Source organism: Lithobates pipiens, unplaced genomic scaffold (genome assembly GCF_037356315.1).
Source record: "Lithobates pipiens isolate NorthernLeopardFrog02 unplaced genomic scaffold, aLitPip1_a1.2 Scaffold_19, whole genome shotgun sequence".
In the NCBI taxonomy this organism is placed as follows: domain Eukaryota; kingdom Metazoa; phylum Chordata; class Amphibia; order Anura; family Ranidae; genus Lithobates; species Lithobates pipiens.
Genome location: NW_027507764.1, coordinates 434,512,484 through 434,529,850, shown reverse-complemented (window position 1 = coordinate 434,529,850; position 17,367 = coordinate 434,512,484). Strand labels below are relative to the sequence as shown.

Genomic DNA, 17,367 nt, shown 5'->3' with positions numbered 1-17,367 from the left:
GCAGGCAACTCTAATGCTAATTGCAAGGTAGTGGCTTATCAGTTGTCAGCCTACAGCAAGAATTGTCAGGTTTTCCCAGTTTCACAAAGAAGGGTCAGTTTAAAAAAATAGTTTAGCATAATGCTTTAACACAAGATTTGCACAACTTTCACCCAAGAATCACACATTTTTCCAATTGGAAATATGTGAAAATTATGGGTAAAAGTTGTTTAAATCTTTTAAAAATCAAATAAATGAATGTTTTAATCAATTGAAAAACGGAACCTTAAAATACACAGATCAAAGTTGGGGTTTAGTCTGGGACACTTATTTTTGACACCATAGAGTTTTCCAGATATGCTGATGAGTTATATATTGTTATTATCACTGCCATGTTTACACCATGAAGAGTCTCATTTACATACACATGAACAAAGGGAGCAATAGTGGTAATGTTTTTATAGCAAGTATTGAGTTGTCTCCTTTCATTCTCTTACTCAAACTAGAAGAAAAAGATTATTGGACTCCAAGTCCATAACATATTTTTCAATTCTCTGCTGTTTGTAAGTCAGTCCACAGTGGTTTTCTGTATCTACGTATCACTATTGTTAATTACTACTGTAATAATAATCATTTATTAATAACATAAAAATTTAGATATTAGTAAAAACTATCATAAAGTTATGGTGCAAAGTGCAGCTTACTTTGAACAACCATAGGATTTTACCTTTTAGCAAACGCTGCCCAATCCAACTGCACTTTTTATTTCTGTCCTTGGAGAGGGTCATTAATCTTTATTTATTTTTTTGTCACAGGTATTTATATAGCACCAGCAATATATGCAGTGCTTTCCATATATGTTTTACATTCACATCAATCCCTGCCCTAAAAGTGGTTGTAAAGCTTTAAAAGAGAAGTATGTTTTTTTTTCTCCTATTCATACATACCTAGGTGGATGAGACTAATGCTGCAGCTGCCCCCCGTGTCTCTGCACTGAGAACCAGGCCACTGAACACCACCGATGGCTCAGTTCTCACTCCTCCCCGAGCAGAGAGCTGCTGACTGTCAGCCAGCAGATCTCCTGCTTTGCCCCCCCCCCCACCACGCTCACTGGAGCGCTGAGCTGTGGAGGGGCGGGGAGTGGACAGCTCTGACACTGCCATCAGTCAAGGCAGCTGGGGGATCCGGACTCGGGATGACACACGGCCTCGACTGACCCCTGTGACGTCAGCAGAGAGCCGACTTCAGACTGCTCTCTGCTGAAAACGGGTCACAGGAGTGCAAAATGGATTGCACTCCTGTGGCCCTTAGAAGAAGCCCAGCCTAAAAAGCTCAGGCTGGATTTTAATGTTTAATATTTCCTTTTTTTTCCTTTAATGTTTTTCACCCTAATACATTCTATGCATTAAGGTGAAAAACCTTCTGTGCTGCAGCTCCCCCCTTTTCTTACCTGATCCCGATCCAATCCATCGATGTGCACAAAAGCAGTGACTCCAGCCACTGTGTCTCTCGTCATTGGGCAGCTTGATAGCAGCAGAGGCCATTTGCTCCCACTGTTGTCGATCAAATGCTGTGACCGAGTCCCACTGTCTGTGTCAAAGGACACAGCAGCAGGAATCGGAGCGGCTAGCACAAGCTGCTTTCCATGGGGGCCCCCGCCAAAGAGGAGGGGCCTGGAGTGCTAGCAGGGGGACCCCAGAAGAACAGGGCTGCTCTGTGTAAAACCATTGCATAGAGCAAGTAAGGATGACATGTTTGTTATTTTGATAAAAAAACAAAGGTTTAGAACCACTTTAAGGAGCTTACAATCTAAGATAGTCCCTATCTCACATGTATACATACACATACTATTGAAAATTTAAGCCAGCCATACATAGATCGAAATTTGCAGGGAACAGCTGAATTTAGATCCAAGTATGGGAAGGGAGGTTATACAGAAGTTGATCTACAGAACAACTTTTGTACAACCATCCTGTTGGATTTTGCTGATCACTGTATTCTGATGTCGTTGAAGTCTCCCTGTTGTCAGAACACAATAGCTCTGCAGGGCTGCCTGGGACCGGAACCAATTAACCAATTAACCTACCAGCATGTTTTTGAAGTGTGGGATGAAACTTATATAATAATACATTATATTGCCTGGTTCCCAGCACAAAATAATCACTTCTACCTTATACTTACTCAATTTTTCTCTAGCTTGTAAAAGGCCCCTGCTCACAGTTTGTTTTATAGGGGCTTATATAGACCCCTTCCACACTAAGTAGTTTTTTGGCGGTGCGCTTGTGGGATGTTAGGAAAAGTCCTGCGAGCAGCATCTTTGGGGCAGTTTGAGAGTGCTGCAAACAGCATTCCCAAAACGGCCTGCCCATTGAAATTAATGGGCATCGCTTCCAAAGCGTCTGAAAAGCACTTCAGAAGCGCCGCAACATAGTCGTTTCCTCTTCTCTGGGGTTAAAAGCGTCCCGCTAGTGGCCAAAAAACGCTGCTTACATAGACCTAAATCGGTGCTAAAACAAGCAGCTCTTTAGCGCTAAGGTGGCCGCGGCTCAGTGTGCAGGGGGTCTTACTAAAGCTGGAGAGTGCAAAATCAGGCTCACGTCTGCGTAGAAACCAATCAGTTTTTAACCTCAACTTGTTCTATTAAGCTTTTGGAATAAAACCTGGAAGCTGATTGGTTTCTGTGCAGAAGTGAGCCTGATTTTGCACTCTCCAGTTTTAGTAAATAAACCCCACAGTGTTATTCCCACTATGTTGTTTTTTGTCTGCTGATACATGCAGATTTGTTGGCAAATAGACTGTTCATTTTGCAAGGGAAGTTGTTCTTTGCAAGGAAATTTTTCCCAGAGCTTAATAATGAATGAGACTAAATTTTGCTGACTTCCATTTTCCAATCATATGCAAGCAAAAATGTTGTTATTTTTATGTTCCTTGCATTCCTATGAAATATTAATATATGTTTTAAGCTCTGGGGAAAATTCCCTTGCAAAGTAAACCGTCTATTTACCTTTAGTAAATTAACCCTATTGACTCTAGTTACATAACCCTATTGACTCTAGTTACATAACCCTATTGACTCTAGTTACATAAAGAGTAATGACGATAATCAGCATATTTAACAGTAAAATACTAGTATCAATAATAGTATTGCTGTGTGATGCTTGGATTCCTATGGGTGACTATGGCTGTATCAAATACAGTACGCACCCTGCCATGAGACAGTTTACCGTCTTGTCAGACAATTATCTGATCACTGCCAGTTTGCAAGCTACGTATGCAGAACTTCGGAGTCGTCGTGATCTATTAGAAAAAAGTGGCATGAGATTTTAAATCTGTTTTGAAACAGCCTCTCCCCTACTCTTTCACTCCTTCATAGTAAAGTGACCTTTTTAAATGGAGGGAAGTGGGCCTAGATGACAGTCATGATGAATGCGGTCATGTTCACTCAATAAAATAAGGCCCAGTGCATTTGAGGATAAATCAGTGGAATGTACAGCCCCACCTGTCTGTCTCCATCACTCATTTCCACTGTCACTTTCACAGTGCCTGATGGATCACAGTTGCTGTAAAATTAGACAGCCTTTAATCTCATTTCATCCTGATTAGCTTCTCTTTACCCTTTCCCTCTAACTCACTGACTGACACGCTAGAAACTCATATAGTGTGCTGTGTTTCAGGGCGGATTACAAAACTTATCTTTAACACCTTCTCTTCTAGAAAGCCACAAGCTCCATAGATATCACTTCTGTACATACATATGGTTCCTGTTTGGGGTTCTTTGTTTAGTCTGATAGGACAAATGAGAAAGGATGGTGCAAGAATGGTCATAAAATACAGGCTATTCATTATATATGACATGACGGTCACAAGTTCATTTTATTTGAAATTTAAGCAAAGTTCAATTATTCCAGACTTTTGTATTGGGAATATGTACTGTATGCATTATGATACAGAATTATAATATCCTTTGCTAACTGCTGGAACTCAGAGGTCTTCAGCAGAGGTTATTTAATGACTTTTCTGTGGTTATTTTAACACAGGAATTAATTTATTTCACATAAATTTTAAAATGATTGTATTATTAACATAATCTAACCTCAGAGTTGTATAGTAGGCAGTTACAGGCTACTGGAACCCCCCAGGACCTGTGAGCCCTCTATTGCACTATTATGCAATCACAACTTTTTTTTGTGAAATTTGAGCACCTGCCCTGCCCTTTTTTTCTCTATGCTCCATGAATTATGGCGCTAGGCTGCCATTCATTACAAAACCAAGAGTGAGATGCAGAAGGTAACTGAGTTGGAGCTGGACTTATACTGTATTTTATTTTGTAATTGTATTGTAATTTGTATATTTATTGCTGAAAACCAATAAGTTGGAGCAGGGCAGGAGTCCCCACCTACATTGATTTAAAGATATGTGCAGCTGCCATCGTCGATGCAGCTGCCTATATGTCAATGTGTTTAGTTTTATTGTATGGATTGTAAATTGAAGAAGCTAAAAAGGAAAAAAGCTCTGCAGAGCAGAAAAGGTAAGTGTGTGACTAGTTATGGATGATCAGGAATGACATTGCTGACCACTAAATGTAACCCCACTTATGGTGGCATTACAATTTAATACTCCTTCCCTTGCACACTAAAGCTGAAATTAGGGCCCTTTCACACCGAACGTAGTTGGCTGCAGTTGGATGCATTTGAACTGCACCCCAACTATAGACAGACCAAAATCATGGTAATCCTATGGGCATAGTTCACATCATTGCAGTGCAGTTCAGCGCAGTTAAAAAAATATATATATATACAATATATATATATATTTATATATATATATCTATATCTATATATATATATATATATCTATATCTATATCTATATATATATATATATATATATATATATATATATATATATATATATATATATATATATATATATATAGATATAGATATATATATATATATAGATATAGATATATATCTATATATATATATATATATATATATATATATATATATATATATATATATAATTTATTTATTTATTTATTTTCCCGCACTTCAAACACACCACAACAGGCCCCTTTAAGCCAAGAAAGCAAAGCCCAAAAATGTATATAAAAATGCACTGCAAATGCAGCACTGAATGCATTCAAGCACTCAGTGTCAAGTGCACGTCAAGCCTGCTTCAAACATGCTTCAAATGCATGTAAACATGCAGTCAAAAACATGCAGTTATGTGCAGGTTCTGGTGTAAATGGGCCCTTATCATTCATTCCAATCAAGAGTCTGTACTATGCTGACAGATTATGTAGACTAATGTATCCATTATCCATTAATCTGAGCCTGGAAAAATATGTGTTGGCACAACCTCATGGAGAGACACTTCTAGATCATTGCATCACTGTTTGTTTCGAACAAGACTTCAACCTTTTGTTCCAATTAAGTTTTTGACTATGACACCAAACTGCTGCAAAATGGTTGCCTATGAGAGAATGGGTGAACTGGAAAATCAGCAGAGAGTAGAGTTGTGTTCATAGGAAAGCCCTGGTTTTCTTTGGGTCAGTCTTACTAAAGATAGCATGTCTAGAAAAAAAATGAGAAAAGGATATCTTGTCACTAATAAGGGAAACTCAGCTACCTTGAAAATGATTATTTGGGGCACCTGAGATGTACATTAAGGACTTGATTTACTAAAGAAAAGCCCATGCTGCATAAAAATTTGTTAAAAGTATTTAAAGAATAAGGATAAAAATTGTAAAAATACATTCGATGAAAAAGGCTATTTACATCTGCTCATTTACCATAGTTTGCAACAAATCCAAAAAGTACATTTAAAAAAAAAAAAAAATAGTATGTTTGCAAATGGTAAAAAATCTTTAAAATTATTTTTAATTTCACATCGTTTGAGTTATTCTTGTACAATTTATTTTAAAATATTTTTTTATGCAACATTCACATTTTCACATGCTTTCTGTACAACATTTTCATTATATAATATTAAAAGATTTTGGGATTTCTCAGCTAGTGTCCGTAATTTTAAGCACCCTTATCCATTGTTGCCAAGGTAAAATTTCAGCTACATAGATAAGGTATTGTTTTCAGTCAGTCAGCCCTAACTGGTAGACTTGCAATGAGGGAAAAGAACCAAAAGACACAAGCACTTTACTGCAATTCCAAGCAGCAGGCAGAGTCTGAATACGAGCAAATATGGTTGCTCCATCATAAATATGTTACTACAAACTATACATGTCTTTCTATTTTATACAATTCATACCAAATTTTTTAAGTGTCATTTGTATTAACATTTTCTTAGTTACTCATGTAATTATGTTATAAAAAGGCAAAAGGTCTTCATTTCACAGTACAATATATTAAATAACAATTGTGAATCAGCATCAACAACTGATAGAAATGAATATTTATATGAAAGGGAAAAATTGAGAGCGTTTTCAATGTGAACACATCTTAAATATGCCTTAAGGTTATTTTGATAGGATACTTTTTTCATGCTTGCTACAAATTATTTTCAGTGTATTATAATACAGATTTCTAGGATCTTATTACTGTAGGGAAGGGTTAGTAGTCATTTTTAATGATTGGCAACTGCAGTGATAAAAGTCTCCACTGTATAGACAGTACATCTTGAATCAAACAGGTCTGCTTGGTAGGCTTGCATTGAAAGAAAGGAAACGTAAAACTGTATGCAAATTTCAGAGGGTGGTCAGACAAATAAGCACAATCCTACTGCTGTTTGCTGCTACTTTTTGATGGGAGACAAGTGTGGTTTTTAACCTGTCCAGTTGCTTGTTCTACCAGCAACAGCCAGTGATGATGACATCCATACTTTGACATGAATTAGCCATCTGATGTGGAAAAAAAGATCAACTCATCTCTATAAGTACCTTTTTGTGAAACCATTATAGAGCAGTACTAAGGAGGAAGCAAGGGCCGTATGTATGCCAATCAAATATGCCCCCCATGTACAGATGTAATAACTTTACAAAGAGGTAGGATTTTAAAACATTACAACCTACTGATAACATTATTTACATCAGACCAACCCTTTGTAATGGATATCTGAAAACAAAGAAAAGGCTATAGTTTTTCTTGAAATAGTAAATTTGGTAGTAAAACTGCTCAATTGCCCCATTGACACAGTCCATGTTAATGAGGGAATCCCTCCTGCAGAACTATTGTGTTTTCCCAGCGAAGGGCATACAGGGGCGCGTCCCTACTGAATAACCTGTTTAAAACATTTCTGTGTATTGACCTTTTTTAAACTGCTTTGGTGCGGTCACGTGATCCAGAAGCTCCAGGAATCCAATGGCTTTGAGTTCCTGGAGCTGTGACATCACTCCCATTTTCCCTTTGTTGTTGGCGCTCCCTCTTCTCCTGTAGCAGCCACTCTCTGACACAAGGAGGTAGCAGCTGCTGGATCAAGTGACCACACCAGAGTACAGAATAAGTAGAGGGTAGGGAGGAGGCAGCATTTTAAGAATACCTGTAGTTAGGCCTATCTTCCACTTTAACTTGGTTTGGACCCCCCAGCGACATAATGGCCACACTCCTTCTCATTGCTCCATTATCAACATTTTCTCTCAGTGTTCTTCTAGGTGTGCAGTCTTCTCTCTTCTCTGTTGGCTGGCCACAAATGTGCACAGAAGTTACTTCTTCCCCATACCTTTCTTCTTTTGGCGTATTACAGATGCTGCAATGGTACACTTAGATGCACATGTGTGGCAGTGAATTTAAAGATAGAAGAGACATACAGACCCTCTTCTGCAAAAAAAAACAACTTGCAGCAACTTTTGAAAATGTACCTTTAGTTCTGCTTTAAGTTGCTCACTTATATACAATAAAAACGATTGTGCATTTAGTGCTGCATTTGCACTGCAAATGCAGCACTGAATGCATTCAAGCACTCAGTGTCAAGTGCACGTCAAGCCTGCTTCAAACATGCTTCAAATGCATGTAAACATGCAGTCAAAAACATGCAGTTATGTGCAGGTTCTGGTGTAAATGGGCCCTTATCATTCATTCCATGTAACCGCTGTGATTGGCTGTCACATCGGTCACATGATCAGAAAGCTTGCGAGAGATCAGGAGCTTTTCGTTAGCTGCCCGTAACTGTGCCAGGAGCTCTCAGCACAGTTCTGTTTACATTCTGGTATGCATAGATGCGGCCTCTCGGTATCAAGGCCCACCCACCGAGAGGCCCCATATAAAGATTAATGACATACAACTGGTGCAAAGAGGTTATAAACGTTCCCTCTCCCCTCCTACCTATACTGAATAACCTGTTTAAAACATTTCTGTGTATTGACCTTTTTTAAACTGCTTTGGTACGGTCACGTGATCCAGAAGCTCCAGGAATCCAATGGCTTTGAGTTCCTGGAGCTGTGACATCACTCCCATTTTCCCTTTGTTGTTGGCGCTCCCTCTTCTCCTGTAGCAGCCACTCTCTGACACAAGGAGGTAGCAGCTGCTGGATCAAGTGACCACACCAGAGTACAGAATAAGTAGAGGGTAGGGAGGAGGCAGCATTTTAAGAATACCTGTAGTTAGGCCTATCTTCCACTTTAACTTGGTTTGGACCCCCCAGCGACATAATGGCCACACTCCTTCTCATTGCTCCATTATCAACATTTTCTCCCAGTGTTCTTCTAGGTGTGCAGTCTTCTCTCTTCTCTGTTGGCTGGCCACCAATGTGCACAGAAGTTACTTCTTCCCCATACCTTTCTTCTTTTGGCGTATTACAGATGCTGCAATGGTACACTTAGATGCACATGTGTGGCAGTGAATTTAAAGATAGAAGAGACATACAGACCCTCTTCTGCAAAAAAAAAAAACTTGCAGCAACTTTTGAAAATGTACCTTTAGTTCTGCTTTAAGTTGCTCACTTATATACAATAAAAACGATTGTGTCTTCAAAAATCTATTTTTAATTAATAGATTTGAATGCCCCCTACCTGCCCTATTTATTGCAACTGTGAAAACTTTACAGACTGAGCATACATATGTATACATTAGTACATGTGAAAACATATTCGGCAAATGTTTCCACAGATTTATTAAAGTAACACTTACTATATGTATATATGTATAGTATACTATACAATACTATATGGCTGCCAAGCAAGTCTCCAGAGCACAAGCACATATGCCCATTACATAACAAGGTTGGGTACAGATATTTGCGTTGGCTGTGGAAGTTGGAAAATGTTCAAGTTAGCTGGCTGCAACTTTCTCCAGCGTATATTCATGAGCATGCACATGGGTTGAATGTGACATCATGAATATTAATGAGTATTCTGCCTAATCACATAGTTATATGCTTCTGATCGTGTAGTTATATTTTTAAGTGGCGTAACAGAGATGCCAGCTTTCCAATAAGTATGATTACAAATATATTACATTTTGAGCATCATAAAGTGCTGCAAACATTTTTTTAATGTAAAGAAAGCCAATCATTTTAGAAGTAGAACGATAGCACAGGCAAATATAGTTGTATTTCTTTCATCCCATTTTAGTGACAAAGCTGAACTCCAGGCAAAGTAAAAAACTTAGTTAAAGTTAAAGAGAACCTGTCACTAAACCATTCATCCCAACACAAATCTACCTATAAGATCATACAGTATGTGCATTTTTTATGTAATATAGCCTTTTAAATTACACATAAAAGCTTCCTTTGTGTAGGGATTCAAAAGTCCTGAGACTACACTTGGGTGCCCACCATCTTGTATGGGATGTCAGTAGCCACAGCTGTCTCAGAACTATCACTCAAGAAGTCATGTTATAGTATTCCCCCTCACTCTTCCCTCAGCAGCTACATAAAAGGTTATTTAAGGAGATGAGGGAAGAGTTAAGCCAGCACAGGCAGTAAGGCTGGCCATACATTATACAATTTTCTTCTACAATTTTTCTTTAGATTTACCAAAACCTTATAATATGAGATCAAATCCAAACACTTTCAATTTGTGTGCAACCAGGCAGGCCCTTGCACTACATAGTTGAAGGTTACATAGTTACATAGTATATAGTTACATAGTAGATGAGGTTGAAAAAGTCCATCAAGTCCAACTTATGTGTGTGATTATATGTCAGTATTACATTGTATATTCCTGTATGTTACGATAGTTCGGGTGCTTATCTAATAGTTTCTTGACACTATCAATGCCCCTCGCTGAGACCACTGCCTGTGGAAGGGAATTCCACATCCTTGCCGCTCTTACAGTAAAGAACCCTCTATGTAGTTTAAGGTTAAACCTCTTTTCTTCTAATTTTAATGAGTGGCCAAATCTAAAGGTAAGGTAAATCTAAAGCAAATTGAATAAGGTAAGGGTTTAATGTATGGCCAGCTTAATTAGACACTTCCAGAGAAGGAAAGGGTTATGAATAGAAGGAAGGAAGGGACTGTGCTAGAAAATTTAATTTCCTCAAGAAGTCAAATTAGCTAGCAAGTTCAAAGTTCAAAGGCATATTGCAGTTAAATAGAAAAAGAAAACCACTGCAAGTAAGCATTTAAAATACCTGATTTTTCTGTTTACACTTACAATTATTTAGGTTAGGCTCCATTCACACCTAGGCGATTTGAATAGCAGGCAGAATCGCAGTGATTCCAAAGTGATGCCCACGTTTTAAATCGCCAAAGTGTGAATGGAGCCTTAGTGACAGGTTCTCTAAATATATATGGTTGCAGTTGTACTGTGGAGGTCAATTATGAACAAATTAAACAGGATTGGTCCCAGCACAGAACCCTGGGGGACCCCACTACCCAACCCTGACCATTCCGAGTACTCCCTATTTATCACCACTCTCTGAACTCGTCCCTTGTAGCCAGTTTTCAATCCATGTACTCCCCCTATGGTCCATGCCAACGGACCTTATTTTGTACAGTAAACGTTTATGGGGAACTGTGTCAAATGCTTTTGCAAAATCCAGATATACAACATCTATGGGCCTTCCTTTATCTAGATGGCAACTCACCTCCTCATAGAAGGTTAATAGATTGGTTTGACAAGAACGATTCTTCATGAATCCATGCTGATTACTGCTAATGATACCGTTCTCATTACTAAAATCTTGTATATAGTCCCGTATCATCCCCTCCAAGAGTTTACATACTATTGATGTTAGGCTAACTGGTCTGTAATTCCCAGGGATGTATTTTGGGCCCTGTTTAAATACCGGTGCTACATTGGCTTTTCTCCAATCAGCTGGTACCATTCCAGTCAGTAGACTGTCCGTAAAAATTAGGAGCAATGGTCTAGCAATTACTTGACTGAGTTTCCTAGGTACCCTCGGGTGCAAGCCATTTGGTCCCGGTGATTAATTAATGTTAAGTTTCCCAAGTCTAATTTTAATGTTCTGTCCTCTGTTAACCATGGAGGTGTTTCCTGTGATGTGTCATGAGGATAAACACTGCAGTTTTGGTTACTGAAGCCCCTCGATTCCCTTGTGAAGACTGAGAAGAATAAATTCAATACCTTCGCCATCTCCCCATCCTTTGTAACCAGATGTCCTTCCTCATTCTTTATGGGGCCAATATGGTCTGTCCACCCTTTTTTACTGTTTACATAATTTCTTTTTTCTTTTTTCATAATTTTTTTTACTGTCCTCCGCTATGTATCTTTCATGTTCTATCTTAGCCATCCTTATTGCACCCTCACATTTTTTGTTGCATTCTTTATAAAGTCTGAATGCTGATGATGATCCCTCGACCTTGTATTTTTTGAAGGCCTTCTCCTTTGCTTTTATATGCATTTTTACTTTGGAGTTAAGCCATCCAGGACTTTTGTTCTCTCTTTTAAATGTATTACCCAATGGGATGCATTGGCTTATTCCCTTATTTAATATGTTCTTAAAGCAAACCCATCTCTCCTTCCTATTTTTTGTTCCTAAGATTTTATCCCAATTGATGCCTACTAACAAGGTTTGTAGTTTAGGGAAGTTGGCTCTTTTGAAATTCAGTGTCTTTGTCCCCTTTATGTTTTCTATTTGTGTAATTTATACTGAAGCCAATTTACCGGTGATCCCTCTTACCTAAATTGCTCCGTATTTCCACATCTGTGATCAGGTCTGTATTGTTGGTAATCAGTAGATCCATTAACGCATGATTTCTAGTTGGTGCGTCTACCATCTGACCCATAAAATTGTCCTGCAAGACATTTAGGAACTGGCGAGCCTTAGATGAATGTGTGGTTCCCTCTGCCCAGTCTATGTCTGGATAATTAAAATCCCCCATTATGATAACACTTCCCATCCTTGCTGCTAATCCAAATTGTGATAAGAGATCTATCTCCCCTTCTTCCCTCAGGTTAGGGGGCCTATAGCATACTCCCAGTATTGTTTTCCCCTTAGCTTCATCCCTTTGGAGCTCTACCCATAAGGATTCCACTTCCTCCCTAGCTCTCTTAGTGATGTCATCTCTCACATTCACTTGTACATTTTTTTTGATATATAGGCATACTCCTCCCCCTTTTTTACCCTTTCTGTCCTTGCGATAAAGGGTATACGCTTGAATTGTTGGCAGACCTACATATACTCACAGACCTATGTGCACCCGCAGACCTACATGCACTACATGCACTCGCAGACCTACATGCACCTGCAGACCTACATGCACTCACAATTCACAAGTACACAGTACACAATACACAAGTACTAATGATCCACACACACACTACTCAGACAACACTCGGGTACTCACAGTACACAGGTACTATAACCCCTGTTATAACCTCCTGTTTTAAACTCTGTTTTTTAACTCACCACGTAGTCCGGTTCCACTAACTCTGGTTTTTAACTCACCACTTAGTCCGGTTCCACTAACTATGGTTTTTAACTCACCACTTAGTCCAGTTCCACTTGCTCTGGTTTTTAACTCACCACTTAGTCCAGTTCCACTTGGACAGAGTTCCAGCAAGCTCAAAGATGAGCAGGCTTACAATGAGTTCTACAGAAGGTTACATAGGCCTCAAGCACCTGAGACCTGTAACCACTCCCCTTAATTAGTAGGCTGAAGGAAGCAAAGAAAAAAAGCTGTTTAAAAATTGTCAGAAAAACGTGTTAAAAAGCTACAAGGGAAAGCCCCAAAAATAACCTAAAAATGCAACCCAGCAATCACCAGCAGTCAAAAAGCAAAACGTGTTCACTCTCCATTCAAGCTCCCCACTGTTTGGCTTCCAACCAGCAGTTCTGTCAGAACACAATAGCACAGCAGGGGAGATTGCTGTGCTAACATTGGATTCTTAGTACAGCAGTTCCCACCTGAGCAGTCAGTTTTTTTTCCGTTCAACCATAGTGGTGTGTACGAGGCTTAAGAGAGCAGTAGTTATGCTTCACCGAGACCTAAATAACTCAGAGGAGGGACACACATCCTTCTCCTCTACTAGCACACATAGACAAGTTTTACCTAGTGGATTAAGGCAGTCTACCAGAAAGCATAGAGGTTGTGCTGGGCTTTGATATGAGAAAGCCCAGCATCTTTTGCAAACACAATGCCACGTATAGATCTCCAGATATGTTCATTTGTAAATTAAAGATTTTTATGAAAATAAAATAAATATCAATAGCCTTAATAAATGTGTAAACTTAAAAAAAATATGTATAATATTTCACGGAAACAATTTCACTTTCCCTTTAAAAGTCTATTTGTAAGAGGAGCCTTCAGTGTCCAGACAACTGACATTAAACAAATCCAGCAGGTGCTTTTCTCTTGATATATGGAAATGAGTTTGATGTCAATTAATGATAGACATCATTGTGTGCCATTTGGTAATAACCTTACATTAAAATATAATGAAACCAAAAAAGATACAACAGAATAGCTGTGTGTGTGAGTTAAAGTTTGATAAATCTTTCCTGAGCTGTAGCCAAGTTTGGGCAGCCAGTAGCATCAAAATGATAAAAATTATCATTAAACATTCCATATTGCACTGCTGCATTTTGCAAGAAGGAGATAGTAAATCAAGTGCAATGAGAGATATATAACTGAAAAAATTCACGTGTGAGTTCGGCTGGCTTTTTTTTTTCTCTTTGGCAGAAGTTTATAGAGAAAGAGCTGGCCCTGTGTCATATTGATTTCCCACTGCTCTGGTTTTCTAAGTGCTCTGTTGATCCGTGTCCAGCAATAAATTCCCAGCCTCAACATGCACATCGCTTCCCTCTTTGTCCTCACCTAGATTTAAGGTGTCCATTTGATGAGATGAGCAAGGACATCATTTTCTGACTATTGCTCCAGCTCATTTTACATGATACCACAGAGCTACATTTGTATGTTTTTCAAAGAATGTGACATGACATTTATGGACAGGTTTAACATATGGCCTAGCGCATGACACTTCTAGGATGGTTAAACTAATCCAAATAAATTGAAGCATATATTAGTTGGCAGAATTGAAAAGAAATCAGTATGTATAGGATTCCCATGACAACCAGAGGTGGAGGAAAATGTGCTTTGTTTCAGGAAACTGTGATTTGTAACAGAAACATTTTCTGTTGCGTTTTCTGCCCTCTTACTATGAATTAAAGGCAATTTCCAGGCATGTAATAAAAGGACTAATTAATGCCGTTTACATGGAACATGCTGCCAGCAGGACAGACCAGAGGGAGGGGTGTGCTGCTGCTACTCTTTCATCCTCCAGTCACAGGCTGTGGGCAGGAAGGTGACCTAGCTGTGTTGCTTAAATACAGTATATAAAAGTGAGGTCGTCAACCTGGCTCTGCTACCTGACATATTTTCAGAAATCTCAGAATAGAATGTACAGATATAAAAAACTGTTTGCTAGGTGCATACTAAAACAACATTTTAATGTTTTGCCCAGATATCAGCTTAAAAACATGTCATGTAGATAGCAACAATAAAATATTCTAAATAAGAATGTGAATTTTCAATATGTAGCTCCTTCCTACCACCGGACTTTCCGGCAGACTAGGTCCGAAGGGATTAGTCCATCGGACAATCTGATCGTGTGTGGGCTAGTCCAATCGTTTTTCGAAAAAAAAATCAGACGGACCTAGAAACAGAACAGGCAGCACAGTGGTGTAGTGGCACCTAGCAGTAAAAAGGGTTGATGGTTCGTATCCCTACCATGACACTACCTGCCTGGAGTTTGCATGTTCTCCCTGTGCCTGCGTGGGTTTCCTCCAGGTACTCCGGTTTCCTCCCACACTCCAAAGACATGCAGGTAGGTTAATTGGCTTCTGTCCAAAATTGGCCCTAGTATATGAATGGGGACCTTGGATTGTGGGCTCCTTGAGGGTAGGAACCGATGTGAGTGTGCAATGTACAGGGATAGGGACAATTGTAGACAATCACTCAGGTTGAACTGGATGGACCGGTGTCTTTATTCAACCTTACTAACTATGTAACTATGTAACTAAGAACATGTTTCAAATCTATCCGATGGACTCAATTTTGACAGACTAAAATCGGGAAAACCATTAGTCTGTGTGCTGGTCCCATGGACCAAATATGAAGCAAGGGAAGCTATTGGCTACTGGCTATTGAACTTCCTTGTTCAGTCCTGTCTTACGTAATCACGTTGAAAAGGAACGGACTTAGCCCGTTCGTGTGTGGCCAAGTCCGTTCTTTCGGAAAGTCCACCGGAACTCGGCCGAAAGTCTGTCGGGAAGACCGTCGGACCTAGTCTGCCGGAAAGTCTGGTCATGTGTACGCAGCATTAGGGACCCCCAGAGGTTACGTGAGTTGACATTTCACTTCAAGGCAGGATTCTTGTTGTACAAAAAAAAGATAAGTCGAGGCATAGATGCCCTGAACCAAAAGAAACTACCTTGTCAGAACCCACATGGCTTGTACACAATATGAAATTTAAATAAGTATTATCAATGTTATTACTTTTATTACATTTATAAACTCCACAATGCCAAAATATAAAATTACAAAAATAAATACAGCACCCTATACCAAATCCCCAAATAGAAAGATAGCGTTGTCTTTGTCAAGGATTCTTGATGTGGAGTGAGGAGATGAACAGATTGGTGCCAGTCACTTTTGGACAATTGATAGAGATTAATAAACACCAACAAACTCCAGGGAGAGAAGGATAGGAACATCCAATACCCACAAATACAGCACAGACTACATATTCCAAAATACCACTTCCATTAATACAGAAAGTCCTTTAGGTGAACACTGACACTAGGTATGTTTTGACAGACTTAATAGCAGCACAACCTCTACTCAGAACCATACAGAAAAAATAACTTTTAGGCCAGACCAGTATCTTGCGGCCTTCCAGCTGTAAGCAGTTGCAGCACTTATCTTTTTCTAGGTCGGTCACCAGACTTCCCGGGAGGTCCAAGCTACATCCAGTTTCTAAAAGCACCTCCAGCAGCCAAAGTTTTTCCTTAGTACTCCTGTCGAGAAGTTAGTTCCTCCCCTCCTGGGCAAGCATCTGGCCTGGCAGTGCAGCCCAGGCCATGTCATCAACTAGCACATGTGTGCTTCCCAGGCAACAAAGTCTGGGAGGTAAGAGAGCTTCCTGAAAGTTCCCCCAAATATTTATACCTTTCCCCAGCATGCAATACTGGAAATAAGCTTTCTAGTGGTTGGCCAAGGAAATATAGGTATCCATAACTCTGGCTATTAAATCTTCTTTCCAGGGATGCTCCCCAACAGCAAGCAGAAGCAAACAATAATCACATTGTAGAGGACAACCTACAGAAATCAAGACCTGCTACAGCCTAGCAGAACTAAATGTAGGCGTTGACCCTACCTAAAGTGTGTGTAAAGTCACTATGTGACTGTACATGTATCCCATGCAGGTATCCTGCCATTAACAAAAGTGTATGTGTTTGTTTAAAATGAAAAGGCTAAATTCCCTTTCTGACACCTCAGCTGTGTGGTCTCGTGATCCCCATGTGCTGACGAGTGAGAATTTACAACTTGTTGAAAAATTTCCCTGGAAGCCAAGTTTCAATCTTCTGTGTAAAAAACAAGAAAAAACAAAACAAGAACTGCATTTTAAAAACTATTACAGCGCACAATCACAAAGCACACTAGCATACCTTAAGGAACGCTTACTAGTAAGTATGCCAGTGTCCCTGGCAGGAAGATTTAAGTGCTTGGTGTCATTCCATGATTTTCTTCACCTGAGGACGCGTTCCTAAACATTCATTCTCTAGCCTGACCCTGTAATTTAGAGCCAGGATATGACTGATAACTACACCTGTAATTACACTTAATCCAGTTTAGGCCTCATGCATACTGAGCATTAAAGGAGAAGTATGGTCCAAGCTTATTTGGCCCTACTTCTCCTATGGATCACAAGAGTACAGTTTGTTCTGCACTCCTGTTACCTACTGTCTCTGTTGGCTGACGTCACCCAGCTGGTCCAGGCACTTGAGCGATCCCAACCATACAGTCGGGA

The 17,367-nt window shown here is 39.4% G+C and overlaps 1 protein-coding gene across 1 annotated transcript in view; it reads left to right on the top strand.

The window, feature by feature from the left end:
* The window catches only part of KLHL14 (kelch like family member 14), a 122,777-nt gene that overhangs the window by 84,514 nt on the left and 20,896 nt on the right, over positions 1–17,367 (top strand). The window lies entirely within an intron of this gene.